The 13689-nt window shown below is 46.1% G+C and overlaps 1 long non-coding RNA gene across 1 annotated transcript in view; it reads left to right on the plus strand.

Moving 5' to 3' along the window:
* LOC121165613 overlaps nt 1–12792 on the plus strand; it is a 157480-nt gene extending 144688 nt beyond the window's left edge. The window contains exons 6-7 of the long non-coding RNA XR_005885301.1: nt 11355–12093; nt 12782–12792. This is a non-coding gene — a long non-coding RNA (uncharacterized LOC121165613). The remainder of the gene's footprint in view (nt 1–11354; nt 12094–12781) is intronic.
* The last annotated feature ends 897 nt before the right edge of the window (nt 12793–13689 follow it).

A 13689-nucleotide genomic window follows, 5' to 3' on the forward strand; every position in this document is an offset into this window, starting at 1 on the left:
CCCTTCTTTGTCCTTCAGAGCTGGAAGGCAAACAGCACCCCTGAGTGGGTTCACTCAGAAGACACCTTCCTCGTCTTGTTGTTCCCATCTGACCCCTTAAACTGCACACTTGAAACACTGCTGTAATAAGACTCAGCCCTGCCTTGTGAGAGGCTAAATTCCTTTCTGGCTGCAAATCAAAATCCTGTTTGCTGTTTTGTCTAGAATAGGCCAAAAGGATCTGCCTGCCCTGCCCCTGAAGGGAAAGGAGACAGACCTGGGGCTTTCCTGGGGAGCCCCCATTTACTTCACTCCTTCCGTCTCTCCAGCAGGGTGACCTATGTGGGCAACACCTGGCTTCACTCCCTGTTGCATGGGGGTTTTCATGTGCTGCTTCTATCTCTGTGTGCTGAGCCGTGGCAGAAAAATTAGGAGCACAGATATCAGTCACTGGCTTTGACTTCAAAGCAGCCCTCCCCAAACTTTGTGGTGTAAAAGTAACAGCTACTTAGCTCTTCTTTCTAGGGGGCATCTATTCAGAGCAGGCTCAGCTGGTCCCCCTCCTGGGTCTGCAGACAATGCAAGTCATTCCAGAAGCCCTTCTCCACAGGGTAGACTTGCTATTAGCTGGGCGACAAGGTGTTTGGGACCCATATCCTTCATCCATGATCACGTAGTGGTGGCACCTGCACAAGACAGTTGACAGACCATTTCTAAGCATTAAATGGTCAAGTTAAGACAAAGAAAAAAAAAAACACTTTGCAGTGTAGCTTTCAGGTAAACATCTTAACGGAAATATATAGTTTGCAGAGATTTTCCACCTTCTGAGGATTGCAGTGTTCTGACTCATCTGTAATCTTCTGCTCCAATCTCATCACGCCCAGACTCCAGTCAGGATTCTGTCTCCTCGGGGGAGACAGGAGAACTTGGAGCAATCAGAAAATGACTTTAGTGCAGTCTCAGGCAATGGTGCTCCAATGTGTCCTGTTGGCATGACAGAGGTTAAAACTCCAGTTACTCACCTGTGCTGGACCAAGCATCTTATCTCTGAGAATGTTCCGGATCAGGTTTCCTTGGAAAGTGATGGCAGCAACAGAGCCCAAAATGTGAGCTTTTCAACAGCAAAGAGCTTTTCAACACAAAGACTTGACATTACCATTCAGAGCTGATGGCCTCCACTCAGCTAAGTCCAAAAGTCCGCAGGGTTTAAGATGCTGGATGGAACAAATGCAGATCTGCCCATTGACAGATCATGCCTGCCTTTTTTCCCCCCAGATTCCATCTACCCAATGGATTTAGGGAGTGAGTCATCAGATAGGTGGTCTCTGGCTGTCTGCCTGTCTTACTAATAAATTAAAAATATGTTTTTTAAAAAGGGAATGAAATTAGGGAGATATTGAGGAATTGAAGATAAGCAAAAATATATCATTGCTTTTATAGGAAATATATCCATACCACTCAATGGATGAATGCAAGGCATCCATGAGATTAGAAAATGATGACTGTCTAAACTAAGACAATCACAATAAAGATGGAAAGGAAGAAAATGAAAGAGAAGCCTTGCATAAGATATAATGCTTATTAGATATAAAGAGCGAAAGAAAGGAGGGAACCTGAAATGTTGATGATTGGGCAAGTGGCAAAGTGCAGAAAGCAGAAGAACTCGCTGGAATGAGGATGGTGAAGGATGAGCCCTGACTGGCTCACTGGAGGAATGATCAACATGGAAACAGACACCTTGGTTGGAAGGTCCTGGAGTGACAGTGGGATTGGTAGTTAAGCTGAGGTAGAGAGTGCTTGTTGAGAGGGCAGGGAGCAAGGAAGAAAAGCATCAGACACAGAGCTCCAGGGAACATAAACACCTAATGAGGCCAGAGGAAATGCGAGCTGGAAAGGTAAGAGGACCACAGGGAGGCAGTGGCCATCGGTGTCATCTGCTGCTGCGAAGCCAGGAAGATAAGCCTGAAACAGTCACTGTGTTTGCTGTCTGGAGGTCACCCTCTGTGACGTCAGTGGGAGCTTCCAGAGTCAGATAGGGCTCAGGGTGCAGGGAGATAAGAGTTAAGAGGGAGGTCAAAATGGAGAGACAGCTGCTGGAGATAATATGCTGGAATCGTGGTGTAGACATAATGGGAGGCATATGACATGAAGTAGAGGGGCATATGGTCTAGAGAGAGCCGTGCTTTAAATAAAGGAGGCATAATTATGTTTAAATGACACCAGGAAAGGGAATAATGATACTACCCTCATAGGACTATCATAAGGACTAAACTAGCACATGAATGTAAAATGTTCAGCAAAGTGCCTGGAATGTAGTGAGTTCCCAGTAAAGATGGCTATAAAAATGATATTCTTGATAATGGCAATAATGGTTGAATGCAAAACACCAGAGGAAGGCAGGTTGCTGACACAACCTGAATAAGGAAGAACTAATGACGCAGGAAAGGCTAGAAAGGAAGGGAAGGGACGCAGAACGCAGGTCAGTGGACTGACTGTAGTCATTCATTCCACAACATGCATCAAACACTGCCTCTGTGCTGGGCACTCTGCTAGGTGTTAAGAAATGGAAAAGAGAGTGAGAAAAGCACTGTCAATGTCCATAGGAGCTCACGGCCTAGAAGAGGTGCACAGGACATCACACCACAGTCCAGTGTGATGGGACAGAGTTTAAAGTTGTCAGGAAACCCAGAGGGGGATCCTAGCATGGTGTTTGCTGGATAAGCTACAAGGGTTTGGGGGCAGACTTTCTAGAAGAAGTGATTTCCAGCCTTACACCTGGTTCCCCTAGGCAGGGGAAAGGCTGTAAGTTAGTAAATGAGGAACGAGGGGAGATGATATACAATGAAGTTTGTAATAAGTGAGATTAAAAAGTGGAGGAATCTGCCGGGGACTTCTGATGCTTATATATGATTTGGAACAGCTACAATGAAGGAACAAAAAAAATGAGACACACACATACACACACTGAGGAGCATCCAGGACTCAGGTGATGATGCTGGGATGCCTCAGAGCACCCTGAAGCTGGACAAGAATGGAGAAGATGGGCCCATTTTGCGGAGCAGGAACTACGGACTGGGGTGCAGTTAAATGAGGGTACTGACTAAAGACAAGATGACATGTTGTCTCCTAAGACAAAGGGAGAAGCAAAGCCAAGGGGGAGACTGGCAGATAGAGACGACACACGCACATGAGAGCACAAAGAAGTCACAGAATAGATGTGGTGGAAGTTGGGAAATAACAGCCTGGGTGGGCAAGCTCAGAGTAGCAGATCCGGAGTCCAGAGCAGTGCTGAGGCTGATAACATCAGAGGAGCCCCCAGCATAGAAAAGAGAACCAAGTAGGCCAAGAAGCTGTAGGGTGTTAGGACAACTACCTGTCAGCTCCCAGAGAGATCCAGTCCCCATCACCACGGCTGAGGTAGGAGAGCTTGGATATAAGCCCACTTACCAACAAGAGCAATCCATTCCGGATTTAGAGTTATTCCCTTCATGGGGACCACCAACACGAATGGTATTTTGTAGCCTCACTTCTTGATGTAAAAAAAAAAATTGCAGTCTGTGAATATGAAGAGTGGCCTATTTTATTCAGTCTCCAAATTGCAGTCTCATGTTCGCTCCAGGGCTGCTCCCCTGTGGCCAAGTGGGCACAGCCAGTGAGTACAAGCATACCATTTGATGACAGCGCAGTGATTGTTTTCGAACAGCCTTATTCAGTGACTTCAAATTCTTCTGATCTGTTTTCCTTCAAGCTCAATAAGCAGACAAGTAAATAGGTGATGTCAGACGGTATATGAAGTGATATAGCAGGAGGCTGTGGAAGCATCCAGAAGGGGCTCTTACCCAATCTTGGTTAGGGGCCAAGAAAGACTTTTGGCACTCAAAGGTAATGTTTGCTGCCTCTCTTGCTCCTCTCTCTCTCTCTCTCTCTCTCTGTCTCTCTGTCACACACACACACACACACACACACACACACACACACACACACACACACACACTGTGTCTCTGTCTCTCTGCCTAATCCAGAGAGAAGTGCATGTGAGAAGTTAACCTCATAAAAACGAAGAAAGACATAAGGCTTTAAGGAAAAGCCATTTCCTGCCATGCTCTTTGGCATAAGGAGAGATGTGGAGAGAGTGCTGGCCTTAATTTGGATTCATCAAGCAGCCTATTCATCAAAAGCTTGAAAGGCATATTCCCAAAGTTCTAATGAGCATCCAATTTTGAGCAGGGGACATGGCCACATGAAAGGAGAGGAACATGAGCGCCCCAAGCTGACAGAGCCCCCCAGGAAGCTGCCCCTCTACTCCTCAGGAGAGGGCCTGCCTGTGTCCCCAGGCTCCTAGCTGCAAGTTTCCAAGACAACAACGAATCTGATGAGTCAAATATTGGCTTCCTCGAAGCAGAGAAAATGGCTGCAGGCCCAACCACCCGGTTGCCTGGAACCCAAAAGGCCCTGGTGAGTGGGTTCATTTGTGCCTGATGACTTAGGACTGTCCCAAGCAAGACCCACATAGGCAGAGTCCCTTTTATCCCAATCCTGCAGGGAAACTCTGAAGTCTAGGCTGGAGCTCAAGGTTGTCTCTAAGGGACAGGGGCTGGGGTCTGGTAACCCTTCCTTAGCTTATCAGCAGTCACTAGCTGCCCTCGGAGGAGGTCAGTTCTGTGGCCTTTCCAGCTTTTCAAGGCTTTCAAGAACTGAAAGGCAGTACAGCTAGGGAGAGGCATACAGATCTGGTAAGGGATCTGAATGGATTGGGGCACAGCACAAAGTTCACACCAGTTACAAATCAATGTCTACAAAGCAAAGGAGCCATCATGGCAACCATCTGGGTGTGAACCAGTTCCCTCCATGAGACCTTGGCATCTGGAGAACCCTCCAGCGGGGAGGGGGCAGAGGAGAGGCTCAGCATGCCAGGACCTCCACGGAGAGCTACACCGCTTCCTTTGTTTAGCTGTTGCTCTTCCAGGATCAATGTCAGATCATCAAAGTCTTTGCCAGCTAATAAGTTGGCAAACCATGCTACAAGGGCTTTCTTTTTTGAAAAGTGCTTATTTATTTATTCAAGAGGTATAGTTTAGGGGGTGGGGAAGGGACAAACAGAGAGAGAAAAAGAGAGTAAGAAAGAGAGAGAGCTTCCATTCACTGGTTTCCTCCCCAAGTGGCTACAAAAGCCAGGGGTAGGCCAGGCTAAAACCTTGAATCAGGAACTCCATTCAGGTCCCTCCCCTTGGTGGTGGGGCTCAAACACTTAGGGCATCTTCCGCTGCTTTTCTGGGCTCATTAATAGGGACAGAAACTGCACCCACATGGGATTCGGGTGTCACAGGCCATGGCTTAACTGACTAAACCACAATGTGGGCCCAGCTCTTTCTCTGTTACACTTTTATCTATTTGCTTTCTTTTTAATTTTGTTTGAAAGGTAGAGAGACAAAGAGAGAGAGTGATGGAGATACAGTCTGTGGGTCTCACTTGTGGGTGGCAGGGCCCAAATGCTTGAGCCATTACCTACTGCATCCCAGCATGCACTCTATCAAGAAGCTGGGATCAGAATGGGATCTGGGCTTAAACCCAGGCAGTCAGCTGTGTGGGATGAAGGCAACCTAGGCTGTGTCGTAACCACTGAGTCAAATGCCTGCCCCCTCTGATAGTGCTTTATCCCCTCCAAGGTGGGTAGACTAACTCAAGATGCTAATTGGTCATGGTGACCCTTTGGAGAGACCATCACCCCTATACCAGGACAGCATTCATAATAACCGTTGATGAGCACCCTCCTCCTGTTCTTGTACTTCCTCAAAGCTAGAGCTTCGGAGCCCTCAACAGCCCCAGCTACATTCCCACTGAATGATGTGGGAGGTGCTAAGAAAAAATACATATGAAACATGCTTGATTTTTTCAGTGTGTAACAAAAGAAAAAATATACACTAAACACAGTTGATTTTTCAGTGTGTAACAATGAGATCGCACCCAAACACATACAAAGGGACAGAGGCAGGGAGAAGGGGAGATTTGGCAGTTGGTTAATAGAGCCCTTGCAAGTGAAAAATAAAGCCTCAGTGATAAAAGAGGACCGCAGGGAGATTCATGGTGCCAGAGAAGACTGGCTCTCCATCTGGTTGAACAGGTTGCTGAAAAAATAGTTTTAATTTCACTCCAAGAAGGAAGACATAACCTGAGAGGGTTGCTGGGTGAAGGAAGTCCTTAGATTCCTAATGGGGATTGTTCAACAAATACCATGGGCCAGGAAGCCCACCGATCACCTGCCCTCACAAAAAGGGGGTAGGCAGGCCACAGTGAACTGAAATCAAAGGTGACCCCGGGAGAAACAAACCTGGGGAAACTGAAAAAGGAAATGTTTAATGCAGGCCATTGGCATTCCGAAGTGCCAGCCTCTATGTTACCAACCCGTAAAACTACAGTGTGCTTGAGAAAGGCTCCAGCAGTGTTGAAGTGACCTAGCAGGTTACAAACTGCAGAATGCCCTAAGTCTGAAGCACTAAATGGCTGGGTGGGTTCATTGGAGTAGGTTGACAGGATCCTGAGATTGGCAGGCTTCACCTATGAACTTTGACATCCGTGTTTCTTGCTTTGCTTTGCTTTGTTTTATTTTCCTGAAAATCTCTTGAGAGTGTTGGGCTCAAGATGCTAAAAATATTAGCAAACAATGGGCTCCTTCAACCCAGAGCTCATTGCTCTGTGTCACCTTTGCCTATGCTGATGTCTTGATGAACTCTGTGTCACTAGAGCTGATAAGCCGTCCCTCCTGTTGATGTTCTGTCTTCTTTTCTCAGTTGTTTACTTACTTTCCTTTTATTTGAAAGAGCAGAGAGACAAGGAACAATCATAGAGATATTCTATTCCATCTGACTTTTCAGTGTGTAACAATGAGATTGTGCCTAAACACATACAAAGGGAGATATTCCATACACTGGCTCACTCTTCAGATGCCCACAATATCTAGAACTGGACCAGGCCAAAGTCAGGCGCTCAAAGCATGGGTGGCAGGCACCTAAGTACTTGAGCCATCCATCTGCTGCCTCCAAGGTGTATTAGCAGGAAGCTGGATGAATAAGGACTTGAACGAAGGCCTCCAGTATGGGATGTGGGCATCCCAAACCGTGCTTTTTACCCTAGCACCCAGCCCAGCAGTTCTCTTTCTTTACTTTTGCCATCTCTGTCTCTTTCAGAATTTCTTCATGTCTTTATACCAGGTCCCATTATCAGGTACCTAACTCAACTAAACATAAGCCAGATTGGCTTTCAATGAGCATGGAAACACTGAATTTTAGTTAACCAGGAGGTACAGGTGAATAGCATTAAAAAGAGGCGTTATCCCTAGGTCCACAGCTCTACCTTCTTCACATGTGCTAATCCGTTAAACCTCACAGTAGCACTGTTAAGACACATCACAAGTTATAAAGCTACAATTGGAACAATTAAGTCCTTTTTGTGTTTTGGAGAATTAATGTAGTCGATGCAAACTAAGGTCTGAAAAAAGGCTGAGAATCATATGTTTTTTATTCAACTAAGTCACCCTAAAAGCATGGCAGGGGACACACCTACGTGGCTGGGAGGATATGCAGAGTGTGAGAGCCAGAGTGGATTCCAGGAAAGGGACAACTCCAGACTGGAAATAGTCTTGCCTGGGGAAACTGGGGAGGGAGACACTTGGAGCTTGAGAAGCAGTATCAGAAATGTGGCTTCATGAAAGCAGAGCATGATGGTCCAAGCAAGGTGGTCAGATATTGACATCAGTGAATGCTCACTGAGTTGGCTTTCCTGTGTACCACACGGGGTCCCAAGAACTAAGCATCTATCAACTCTATACTAGGAGGTATGTGCTATTGTTGTCCTCATTATGCACACGGGGAAACTGAGGAACAAAGAGAGGTTCAGTAATGAGTCTGTGTCACAATTAGCAATAAGAGGTTCTGGGACTGAGCCCCATAGTTTGTTTCCAGAGTCTGTAAACATCTGGCTAACTGCCAGCAATGCAAACAATGGTTTAGGTAAAGCATTGTGGTACAGGTGTCAGGAGCCTTTGAACGAACAGGGTCAGAGGTCCAACAGAAAGGTTGACCTCCAGGGCTGAAATTCCTTATCCATCCAAGACCTGTCAGGGTGGGTAGGAAATACAGGCTCTCCTATCCTACAGAGTAAGAGCCATGGTATACCATCCTTTGAGAGGACATTTTACCAAGAATCTATGAATTCTTAACAGGTATCTTTAGAGTCAGCAATTTCTCCTCTCCGTATTTACCTTATCAGCTCTGGCTATGGAAGGTTGACCAGAAGTTCTTTTCAAGGGTGTGAAATGCCACATTATTCATGATAGCAAAATAGCTTGAGTGTTCCTTGAGAACAAATAAGTGTGATAAACCCATACTGAGGAATATACTCCAACAACAACAACCAAATAGCATACCTTACACGAAAAGAACCCCAGATCTATCTAAGAGGAAGCTTTGCCCTTCAGTTGCTCTCCAAAGAACTTGACTCTTGCAGCAAACTGACTCCCTCCAGGTTCAGCCCCTTTACAGCAGTTGAATTGAGGCCATGCTCTTCCAGGGAGTCCCCCATCCAGTGCTAAGCATGGTTCAGGTATTAAAGCCTGGCGATTTCTGCATAGTAAGCTGCTCCTTCAAGGCACAGTGTTAACACTGAGCTCCCCACAGGATTGGCAGAGCTGGTCAGGTCTGTTGCACACAGTTCTGTCTCCCAGCTCATGCCTGCTGCCTCCCCTCTGTCTTTCCTTGGCCTCACCCCCAGGAGCTAACTATGCTGCTACCTCCTGTGCCTTCCACATGACCCCCAACCTGGAACAGCCCTTGATGATGAAAACAACAAATTACAGCACCAGATATATATTATAGAGAGACCATTGCAAAGGCAACTGAAAATCTACATGATTAAGTACTTTTTAAATGTGGAAAAAGAAAGGAAAGCAGAGAGGAAGTGGGAGAAGAAGGAGGAAGAGAGGAAAGGGAAGAAGCAAACTTCACACACACATGAACATGTTTTTCTTACATTCACACATATACATGTATGTGTCAAAAAGTACTGGGCAAATCTCGTGCAAAAGGTGGCAGTGGTAAGTGTGGTGGTAAGGCCTAAGCAGGGCTTTAAATGGTCTGTGTTGCTTTGATTTCCTTTCTATAAGAAGAAAACATTCCAGTATGACTTATGTAGCTAAAAACTTGTAAAAGCACACTGGTCTCTGGGGATCCAGGTCTCTGGAGCCATGACTATGTTGATCCAAGGAGGATCCCAAACCTGCCTGCTTGAGTTGGGGGACCCAAGTAGAAGACCATATAGAAGTGCTGCATCTTGCAAAGTTCCCGCCTTCCTTCCTTGCCTCATTGCAATAGCCAACAACTACAGTGATTTATCCAGAAGGTGTCCAGAAAGATCTATGGGATGGATTTAATTGTAAACTACTTTCCTGGCCTCCCCCGGTGACACTGGGCAGAGACACCATAACTCCCCAGCACAGCGTCTCCGAGAACTACACTTGTAAATCTTCCTTCATATGTCATTTAGTGCTTCAGAGAATGTTCTAGACAATGCTAGATCTAATCAACTGCATGGATAGTTCATACAATATGACCTATCTGCTAGAGAGCCACCTTTTTTACATTTATGCAGTCAGGGTTTGGGTCTCTCTCTCTTTCTCTCTCTCTCTCTCTCTCTCCCTCTCTCTCCCCATTTCTCCTTTTACACTCTCCCCCTTCTCTGGGTGTCCTCAGCCAATGTCAGAGGGGCAGACCAAAGAAGGGAAAGCTCCCAAGTTCTGAGATGAAGCTGGGCACAGGCTGGTCACTTCTTCCTTGGACTGCTGGCCTGTGTCATCCTCCTGGGGGCTGTGCTGACACTACAGGCTGGCATGGGTCAGAGGTTTGCAATCCAGACGTGGTGTGCGTGGCTTTTCATGGCACGCCCAGGGGAAGAATCTAGCTGCCTATGCTGAAGCTATAAACTGTTTAGGAAATTACTGTCAGTTTTATTTTTAGACACCAATAAAAATGACATCTGGGACCAAGTCAAATGATGGTTTCATTTCTACAGAACTAGAAATTTGAGTTATAATTGGGATTGTTCCAGCCAAGTGTGGCCAGAGAGGGGCACTTATGGAATAGAGCCCAAGGTTGAAAATGAATTGGGAGCAGAAGTTGTGCAAGTTTCAAAATTGTCACCTTGAGCCATTCTGAAACTCCCAGTGTCCAACCAGGGCACCTTCGGTGAGATGCTGTCTTCCAGGTATTATGTTAGAACCAGCTGACTCTACACTTACAGTAGCTTTGTAAGGAGGGTGCTCTCATCTGCATTCATCAAATGGGAAGGCCAATAACACATGCCAAGTCACCAGCAGGTGGGTATCTGAGCTGGGTGTCACGCCAGATCCTTGGAAATAAGTATGTTGTCCTTGGCCCAATGCCAAGGCCTTACTCTAAGTGATACTGTAAGTGCCCCATCCAGAGCTTCAGACCAGTCAGTTCTTTGTCCTAGCAGATGGACATGGAGAGGGGACAAAACAGTCTTTTGGATTAGCACCAATCTTCACAAACACTTCCAAGATCAACTCTCTGAAAAGGCTAAGATGTAGCTCCTGGCATGTTGGCCAGATGTCCCCAAGCCTTCCCTTGTGCTAAACGGAAGGCAGAACACTCTTTTGGATTAGCACTAATCTTCACAAACACTCTAGGATCAACTCTCTGAAAAGGCTAGGATGTAAGATTGTGCTAAAGGGAAGGTAGTTTAGATTCTTGCCCCATCACTTCTTCAGTTAATTTTAATTAAAGTTCATATTTTCTGGGTTTTTGACCTGTGACCATTTTCTTCTATCCCAGAATTCTGTCTAGAATTACCATGTTATGTTTAGTTGCATCTCCTCAAGTGTCTTGATGACCATGACAGTTTCTCAGATTTACCTTGTTTTGGGTGACCTCAGCATTTGGAAGGAGTTCTGGTTAAGTATTTCAGACAGTTGCCTTCGGCTGTAGTACTTTTGACCCAAGATGCCCTAGTAGCAGGGAGAATTCAGGCAGCATCACAGGAATCACAAATTTATAACCAGAGAATAACTCCAAGATATCAGGAAGACAGGTTTCAGACTCATTCTGTAATGCATTCATTCCATCACCCATTGCTAAGCTCTTAATAGAAAGCATCAGAGGAAGTGAAAGCAGGGCACAAGGGAGGCAGGAGGGCCACGTGCCAGCTGGAACTTCTGCGTACTGCAGGCAGTTCTCCCTAATTCCTCCTCCAGCTGTGAATGAACATTTATACCAGACCAGTGTTTCCCAGGGTAAGGCAGAGGCCACATGTTCAAGAAGCCCAAAGGTGCTTATTAAAAAGGCAAATTCTCATCTTTGTTTCAGATGCACTGGTCAGGAACCTAAGTTGGGGGAAACAAAAGACTACAATGGATTCTAAGGCTCAAGCAAATAGGAAGGCTACCATGAAAGATCATTTTGGATGCTCTACACTGCTCTGGTGGCACATGAACAGGTAAATACAACGGCAGACAGATGAGAGCAGGTAGGTGACAGTGTAATGAATTCCAGAAGAAATGGTGGACAATGGGGACCTGTGGAAAGGAACTGTGATACAGGTGGCTGTGCTTGGCATCCGGGAACAGGAAAAGCAACCCCAAGACCTGAAGTACATGTTTGTACAAAGGAACTTTCAGCCTGGTGAGGGGATAGTAGCAGTTTGGGGATTTAGGATGGGGAACCTGGAACCCAACGTGGCTCGTAGACTTCCACGTGGATGCTCAAGGAAACAGTGTTCTTAGAAAGTAGGGAATCTTGGCGTGAAGCGGGGAGATGGAAAGAGGAATTTGGTTTTAGACATGTCCTATTCAAGGTCTTAAAGAAGTGCAGAAATAAACATGTTCTGTCCAAACCTGAATTTCAAGTGGGTGGAGGGGTGTTCCGTACACTCGTGTGCTTTGGCCTCATAGTGGAGCTGGGTTTGATCTGCGCTGTGTAATCTTCGTCCAGTGGAGTAACCTTCAGCTATGCTAGTAGACTCCAGGCAACTCTGTTTTTCTCCTTTATGAAACAAGTGAGTACACCATTGACATTCATAGTTACATAGAGGATTTAACGAGATACTGTGTGTACCAGTACACACAGGAAACCAGGTACTTGGTATCATTCAGCAGCACCCTGTCCCAGTCACCCCAGTAGTCACTGTCTCACCTGATGAGTGTTGGTCAGTAAGGTGCACCTGCACAAACTTGCTCTGATCATCTCTGGGCAAGCAACTTTCTGTTATCCATTGTACAGAACTCATTTTGCTGCTTTTCTTTCCACAATCTCTCCTTTTATGTGAAATGTATGATTTTTATCCTCAGAAGGGGGATTATATCGTCGCAGAATTGGCAAAGTTAAACGCTATCTATAAACCACGTTCGGCTGCACCATGAAATGAATGACATATTATATCAGTCATCTACCTGGCTTTCAAAAACTCGCAAACGCTTTTCTGTTTAGTATGGGTGGATATTTTATATTTTGCCTCCTTTCCAATGAAGGTAGAGATGACCTTGGCTCTTAGGAAGTGAAGATATATTGAACGGGTTAGGAACAACACAGTTCCATTTCATTTAGCCTCCACTAAAATTGCAAGGAGTGAAAATAGAGATTGAATTTATTTTACTATATATTGCTTCATTTGAACTTTAGTAAGGCATTAGCTTCTAAAGAAAACCCTCCCCCTTCCATAATCTTTTATTGATGGCATGTTAAGGAAATTGCCTTGACTTTATGGATTCTGAGCTTGAGGTACCACGTACCCGCAGGTGTGTTAACTGAGGAACGCATGCTAGGCTGGCTACTGCTGCAGAGATGCAACTTGCTGACTCTGCAGCACTTTGGCCCTGCCCAGCCTTCTTGGCTCTGCTTCCCCAAAGAACGAATTGACAGATTGCCAAGTGCATGGGAGCCTGGCTGCCACTGTCTCCCTTTCAGAGAGCAAGCCATGGGAGGGAAGGAGCCCCAAGTTTTAGGGAGAGACAGCAGGATGAGCCACCTGGCCGGCCAAGCCCTGCTCTCCTACATCTCCACGTTCTTCAGTGGACTGAGGGTGATGGAAACTCCCTTCAGAAGCCTCTCCATGTTGCTCCCAAATCACATCCAGCAAGGAATCCTAATGGAGCCTCAGCATCCCCACCTATACCCCGTGTAGAATAGGGTAAAAAGGCACCATTTTAGCTGGCGCTAGTATCCCTCTAACATAGTTATTCAAGAAAGAATTGTAATGGGCTACTGTGAGTGGGTGGGCCAGTGTGATTTCCCAGAGAATGGTCTTCAAGGAAACCAGACAAGGTGGTTGTGACCCTGCCCTGCCTCAGCAATAAGAGAATAAGGAGAGAATAAGATGAGCAGCTTCTAGCTAACATGCGCCACCCCTGGGACCTGCCTCCCCACCTTCACCTTGGCATCTGCTAGCGAGCAGACCTCAAAAAGTAGTGAGCAGTCACAGCTACACATCTGAGAAAGCCGCTTCCAACTAGTGACCCTCCCCCCCACCATGGGAATTGAGTCAAAAACTTCTGTAGTTCCCCAAGTCCACAGGCGCTCGTGTCCCATCTACCAAATGACATAGTATTTTTGTCTCTCCAGTGGATGTCTTCCCTGAGGCTTTAAACCCTCTCTAGATGGCCAGTGGTGCCTAACACAACGTAAATGCCTTGAAAGTTGTTGATTA

Source organism: Ochotona curzoniae, unplaced genomic scaffold (assembly GCF_017591425.1).
Source record: "Ochotona curzoniae isolate NIBS_2020 unplaced genomic scaffold, NIBS_Ocur_1.0 contig_908, whole genome shotgun sequence".
NCBI lineage: Eukaryota > Metazoa > Chordata > Mammalia > Lagomorpha > Ochotonidae > Ochotona > Ochotona curzoniae.